Below are 7,427 nucleotides of genomic sequence, written 5' to 3' on the forward strand. Positions count from 1 at the left end.
TTGATTATGCTGAATTTGTATCCCTAAGAAGAACTTAAGTTCTCCCCTCATACTCAATTGAAATTCAAGCTGCATCAATTTAGAAAATTCTTGACAAAGAGTGCCATTAGTAGATCCAAAAATAATATCATCAACACAAATTTGAATAATAAGAATGTCATATCCTATTGATTTTCTAAATAGTGTATTATCAACCTGTTCTCTTTTAAAGTTATTTTTAATCAAGAAGTTACTAAGTCTACCGTACCATGTATGACACCCTAAACCCCAAATTAATATATATAATAATTTATATCATATTTCTATTAAATTTGCAGCGGATAAATAAAAATTTGTTTCCAAGAAAATAAAAAAATTTATTTTTAATTTAGGATATCACGTTTCTCAAAAATCAAAAGGAACACTTTAAACTTATTTTCTCCGTTGAAAAAGTAAATCTCAATAAACTTTATTTAAGTATAATTACAAGATTTAATTCTAAAAACTTACTAGTACTTCTAAGATTTTCAAACAAAAAATCGTTTCAAATTGAGTAAGTAAAATACAAATTAAAACCCTTATTCCCGGTATCACCTATCAGAGTAAGGTTCCTCCCAAATTTGAACTTCAAGACTCATTAACCTGTAAAAACTGTGATTTAGTAAACGCAATGCCAAACCAGTCAAACACAAACAACGAAGGAAGTGAGTTTCGAAATCATGTTGATAATATAATACAAGTAAGAAGAACACGCAAAAAAATCATAATAGAACCGTATCATTACACAAACACTGCTAAAGAAAAATGTCACATTAAAAGTCAAAATCACCCACGGAAAATAAATATCTTTCACTATAACATCAAATCATTTAAGAGAAATTATAATCACATGCGATACACATTAATCACAACAAAACAATCACAAGAAATTGCAATGCTACGCATGAACTTAGACTCTACTTCACAACGTGGTACCATTCTAACTTTGAAGTACTTGGTTAGAAGGCGTGATGTTATGCCACCATTTCGGTGGACGGACAATTCAAATTGCCCCTGTTCTTATAGATCCCTTAACTCAACCCGAGACACATATACGCGACAATCGAGGTAAACATGTGCTGCATGGTAGCTCTCGACATGTGCTGCATGGTAGCTCCCGAATACCTCGAAGGTCTAATAATCTTGTCTTAAGGCTCAACAACAGACCGCCACGATCAGACTCACTCAGTTGTACTTCCCCGAAATCACTAGGCTTGTCAGGCCCTACCAATATGATGACAAAATAATCCCCACTTCACAAATTCTCAATATTTATTTTCTCCCCTCGTTAGCTTAGAATACTCCATTAGAAGCATCATTTTTAGGAATCATCAATATCTCATCAAATATGGGGTACTTCAATATTCTCATCACAATTTTATAATATCATTAATCATACATAATCATGATCATCATATAAACTCATCACAATTTTATAACATCACTATCATCAATCAAAAGTCATCATTATCATCATGTAAACATATATCATACCATGCATCCATCTTTTATTATCACGTCACATAAATTCGCATAATCAAACATATGCACATAATTTCATCCAACATCCAACATCACAATAATGACAAATATCAACTACCATACAAGTATCGAAAATTAAATAAATCAACACCTTATAAACATTTCTATTTCACATTTTAATATCACAATTCTCATATTTCACAATATATTATACTCATGAATTCAAACGATATCTCACCCTTTACCTTATTTCGATGCTTTTACACACGAGTACGATTCCACGAGAAAACCATCTTTTTTCTTGGACTTTTTGTCCGTCAATCGATCTAAGTCGACAATTTATGGGTAAACGTCAAAAATAAATTATGAGAAAATATTCTAAAAACTAAATTTCGAAATTCGGTCAAGGAAAATTACCACAAATCAAAAAACCAATCAGTGGATAATATAGCCACTTTTCACACGATCGTTTTGGAGTTGGTTTCACTCAAATCAGACTTACGGTGAAGAAGAACGGTGCAAAATAACGAATTCTGTAAATGGAGAAATCAGGTATTTTAGGGAGAAATTCGGGTTGTTAAAAATCTAGAAAATTATGTTTAATTGAATAGTTAAATGAGTAAAACAACATACTGAAATTTGGACGAAAACAGATAAATTTTTCTGGGATAGTCATCGATGAACGATATCAATTTTCTTCTTTTCTCTCAATGTGCGGCTGCCCTATTTTGTGTCCATGTTACTCTCTCTTTCTCATGCCCTTCATTCTTGTTATTTTCAATTTTTTTAATTATTTAATTAGATTTTACTCTTAAATATGTGTCTAATCCATTAAACAAGTTTTACTTTTTTCTTCTTTTTATTTTTTAAATAAAACAAACAGTTATCAAAATTATTTTTTTTAACACTTTTTATTTTTAAAACATAATTTAATTACCAACGTATTACTAATATTTCAAAAGCAATATTTTATAAAATGAAGTAATTAAAGTAATTAATATTTTAAAATACATTAATAATCAAAACCTTTATATTCAAAATAATCACTATAATAATACTTATTTTTCCAAATACTCAAATTAAAATAGTACCATCATTAGAGAATAGTTGGAATTATAAAATAAATAAATATAACATCAATACTTTATATTAATTACTAAATCTTAATAAATATATATAAAATCACAATTTCATAACAAGTATATAAAAATAAAGAAAATCAAACACAATATCAATTCTATCAAGATAATTATTTATAAAAAAAAATAGCTAAGCATAGAAAATAGTTATAAATAGTTGAAATATAATTACGTGTATACTTAACATCAGTGAAGCGCTTAAAAAAATATTACATTAATTGGATACGCATATATACACGTAAAATCGCATAAAACCTTTTTATTTAAAATTTATATATCACTAAAATACTATTATTTAAAAAAAATATATATCAAATAATAAAATATAATATTTATTATTTATATCGCTCATTTAGTCTAATATTTATAAAACTAGCACATCATATAACACACCTATATAATGAAAATTAGTCAGAAAATTTATCATTATATATTCTAAAATAATTTTAACATCAAATTAATTATTTAAAATCGTATTTAACTAATAAAATAGTTTATTGTAAAATAAATGGTGTTAATCCATGCCTTAGGTGCTTGTTTTAAATCATACATAGATTTACTAAGTTTAAAAACATGATTTAGAATTTCAGTACTTTCAAAACCTAGGGGTTGTTTAACATATATTTCTTCACTTATATAATCATTTAGAAAATCACTTTTAACATTCATTTGAAATAATGTAATGTTATTATTTCAAGAAAAGAAAGTTGAATATGAAAAGCTTATAACCTGGCCATTGGAACAAATATCTCACTGTAATCAATGCCCTCTTGCTGACTGTAACCTTGTGCGACAAGTCTTGCCTTATTCCTGACCATTTCACTTTTTTCATTTAGCTTGTTTCTAAAAACCCATTGGGTTGCAATAATGTTCTTCTTTGATTTAGGTACTAGATCCCAAACATCGTTCCTCTTAAGTTCATTTAACTCTTCTTGCATTGCAAGAACCCATCCATCATTTACCAATGTTTCATCAATAGAGGCAGGCTCAATTGACGAGAGTGAGCCAAACAAAGTGGTATCTTTTAATGATGATATGATCCTCAAATGATCACTTGAACTTCCAATGAGATGAGATGTCTTTTACTTCCATCAAGATCTTCCTTCTGAATTATTTTGACTAATTCTAACTTGATTAGATTCATCCTTTGAAGACTTGTCATCTTGTGATTTATCTGCATCTGCTTTCACTGGTTTCGGTAAACCTGCAGTATTCTCAACATGCTTTGACTTTTTATGGTCAAGTTGTTTGTCATATAAATAACATAATTGAAGAATGAAATTAATACAGCCAAAACATCAGTGATGTTTCTGGTGGTTTCTACTTGTTTATGAAAACCAAACTTGTATACTAGTTCTACTGAAGTGTTCAGATTTTGTGGATCCCCTTGTTCCTCTAAATTTTTGTGAATTTGTAAAGTACTTATCTAGCTTTGATTTTTAAGATCAAGCTTCTTGTTATCATAATATTAAACAATAATTAAATTTAAAGAAAAATATAACCTATATGTCAACAATTTCAGTTTCACTATGAAAACCTTCTTAGTTCTTCTTTTCTGGTTTTCCTATTTTGAGTTTACATATTCTCTGATTAGAGAGTCTAGACGAAGGAATTTGAATTCCCATTCAGGTTTGTAGTATTGATGAATTTAATTTGAGTGTTCAAAGAATTCCCCTGATTCTGATTATTCATTTGACACTTCTATTTATGCTAATGTATCGGGTTCCTCTGGTAATTTTGGATGTTATGGTAATTGTGATTCTTCTAGTAGTCCTAGTTCTGTTGATATGTGTGGTTTCTCTGCCAGTTTTGATTTTGTTGATACTTCATATTTTTCTGATATTTCTGGTTCATCATATAGTTTCGGTTCTGATAGGTATTGTGTCGACCAGTCCTTTTTCCACCAGAGTCAGCTGGCTTCTGTTTGGTAGGTATTGGAACTTTTGCAAGTTTTACAGCGCTGTAATAGGTGCATTCTTATTCTAGTTTTATTAAAAATCGCTATAAATGGAATTTTAAAATAACGCTTGTTTGTATAAACAGGTTTTTCATGGAATTTTTTCATGGAATTTTAAAATAACGCTTGTCTTTTAATTTTTTTCCTAAATCATTTTCAAGCAGCACATGATATTCACACAATTACTATATTTTTCATTTAAACAACAACAACAACAAATTTATAACTTTACATATTGACACAATCAGTTCACAACAACAGAACTACATAACTTTATAACTTTACATATTGACACAATTAGTTCACAACAAACTTGTAACTTTACATATTGACATAATTAGTTTACAAACAGCACATGATATTGACACGATTACATGTTTTTACATTTACATATTCACAAAAACACATAACTATATAACTTTACATATTCACAACAAAACCTTGCAACAAAACACATATTTTTTACATTTACATACTCAGAATCTTGCAGCATGCCAATTTCCCAGCAAATCAAATAATTTTCATTTTGATCACATACTTACACCAGTCTTCCTTTATTTCAGTTAGATCTATTTCAGAGTATGTTGGACTAGAATTGTCCAAGTACTGTGCGATATAAAATTTGAACATAAATAAGTTAGAATCAAATATATACATAGTTTATATATGAAAATCAAAATATAATGAAAATATCGTACCGTTTCTGGGATTATAGTTTGATTCATATCAACAATCTCCTTCACGAATCGCAATATATAGTACCTGCAGTCTATGTTGTTAGTTTGACGAGGGCACTATAAAATAAAACATATAAGTCAATAAATATTTGTGCGTTGATTGTTAATGAAATTTTAAAGGCATATATTTCAAACCTTTATTGGAATCCATGTGATGTTATTTGACTTTTGCTTCGACATTGTAGCATCCCTTTGAGATCGGAAAACTTGTAAAGCACTATCAAATAAATGTGATTCTTATAGCATTAACAAACACATTATTCATATATATATATGTAAGAAATAAATGAATATTACTTACGTGCCGAAAATAGTCTTTATATCCGAGTGATTGGTGTAATGGTCGTGCAAGGGATCTAAATAGTATATAACTTCAGATGTCGCATTGATTGCAAACAGAACCCAATGTGCCCTACAACAAAAAAATTTGGTTGGCAATTTTGTTTACACAACTAATAAATTAAGATCTCATATATTAAAAAAGATATAAATAAAGAATATATAATTACCCTAAATTATATGGCGCAAGGAACAACTTATCCTTCTCTTATTTCCTAATATGATATCTACAACATATTTCTTTACATTAACTAGATCGAGTTTAAACATTGAGAGCTTATGCGGAGACAAGAATGAAAATCTATCTGACAATTTGCGCGTGCACACCAACTTCTCATACAAAAACCTTCAATGAAAATGTCAAATTAGATTAATTACCAATAAATTAAATTAATTACCAATAAATGCAATTAAAAGTAATTTTTATCTTAAATAAAGTATATTACCTAATGTATAAGCTGATGACAGTAGCACTCAGCTCCTTATGATTGAGAAGTTCGTATATGTGCTCTTTTTCAAGTAGTTCTTCACACTCATCTCTAAAAATATCTTTCTCCATGCTTATGATACGTGAATCGTTGTTGTCCATATTCGTTTTTGCTTTTATGTCAAGACACGACCCAAATCGAGCAAGGCGTGGATGGCATATTTTAGGAGCAACAATTGATTTACCCCGATCCAATTTTTTAATTTTGGCAGCTTTATCACCCTCCAAATTTTGAAGTTTGCCAGCTTTATATTTACCACGAACATCCAGTTGTGGTGCGGCTTTATTCTGGCAGGTTTGATATGCGGGTGGTTTTGATTGAATCTGAAAAAAATGAGGTTAATCAGTTTGTTAGTTAATTGAATCTGAAAAAATGACAAACCTGCTAGAATAAATGTGACAAACCTTTTCTAGTGACGTGACTGACTCGTTGTAGGGAATCTTCTTGTCATTCTCTTTAGACTTTGTATGAATCTAAGTAAATGTGAAATTAAAGTTAACAGCGGAAAAAATCAGCAATTAAATATAATCAATCATAATCATATATCATGCAATTAAATATACATATCAATTATACATACATTTCAATTAAACATACATTTCAATTAAACATACCTTATCAAGGGCAACAAGATTTTTGGGTCATGCCACGTAACTACCTATTGCTTCTCCCAAATACTTTATATCTCCAACGTTGTCCGGTATAGGCAACAATGCATTTGGTTCAAAAGCAATCACGGGTGATACTTTGACATGGCCGACAGGGATCAGAGTGTTGTGCAATACTTCTCCCAAAGTATTGTACATTGTTCCTTTTCCAACCTTGCGATGAGTAGGGGAGCATAAATACAACACGCAAGTAGAGACACCCTAAATCAATGGTTAATACATAAGTATGTGAAACAATTAGGTTGAATGAATTTCTTATTTTATTAAGTAATTAATTACATCAGGAAGACTTTTAAGACCAATGTTGCAACTAGCGTTTTCACTCTCCATTTGAATTTCACGTTGGAGCTGATCCGGAAGTTGCTTTTCTTTATTCGTCTTCACCAAGAATGCCACTTGCTATGTTAGGACTTTGAGCTTCTCTAATACTTCCTCATTAGATGGATTTGGGCGCTTCTCTTGTGAAAAATAGCAGGTTGGAGTTAAGCCAAATCATTTCCCCCTCACGTGACTGGAATATTCATGAACATTAAATACTTTACCGAGTATGTCTCTGCAACTAACTTGTTTGTTGTCCTCTTGATTTTCAGAACTTTGTT

Source organism: Cicer arietinum, chromosome 1 (assembly GCF_000331145.2).
Source record: "Cicer arietinum cultivar CDC Frontier isolate Library 1 chromosome 1, Cicar.CDCFrontier_v2.0, whole genome shotgun sequence".
Classification (NCBI taxonomy): Eukaryota; Viridiplantae; Streptophyta; class Magnoliopsida; order Fabales; family Fabaceae; genus Cicer; species Cicer arietinum.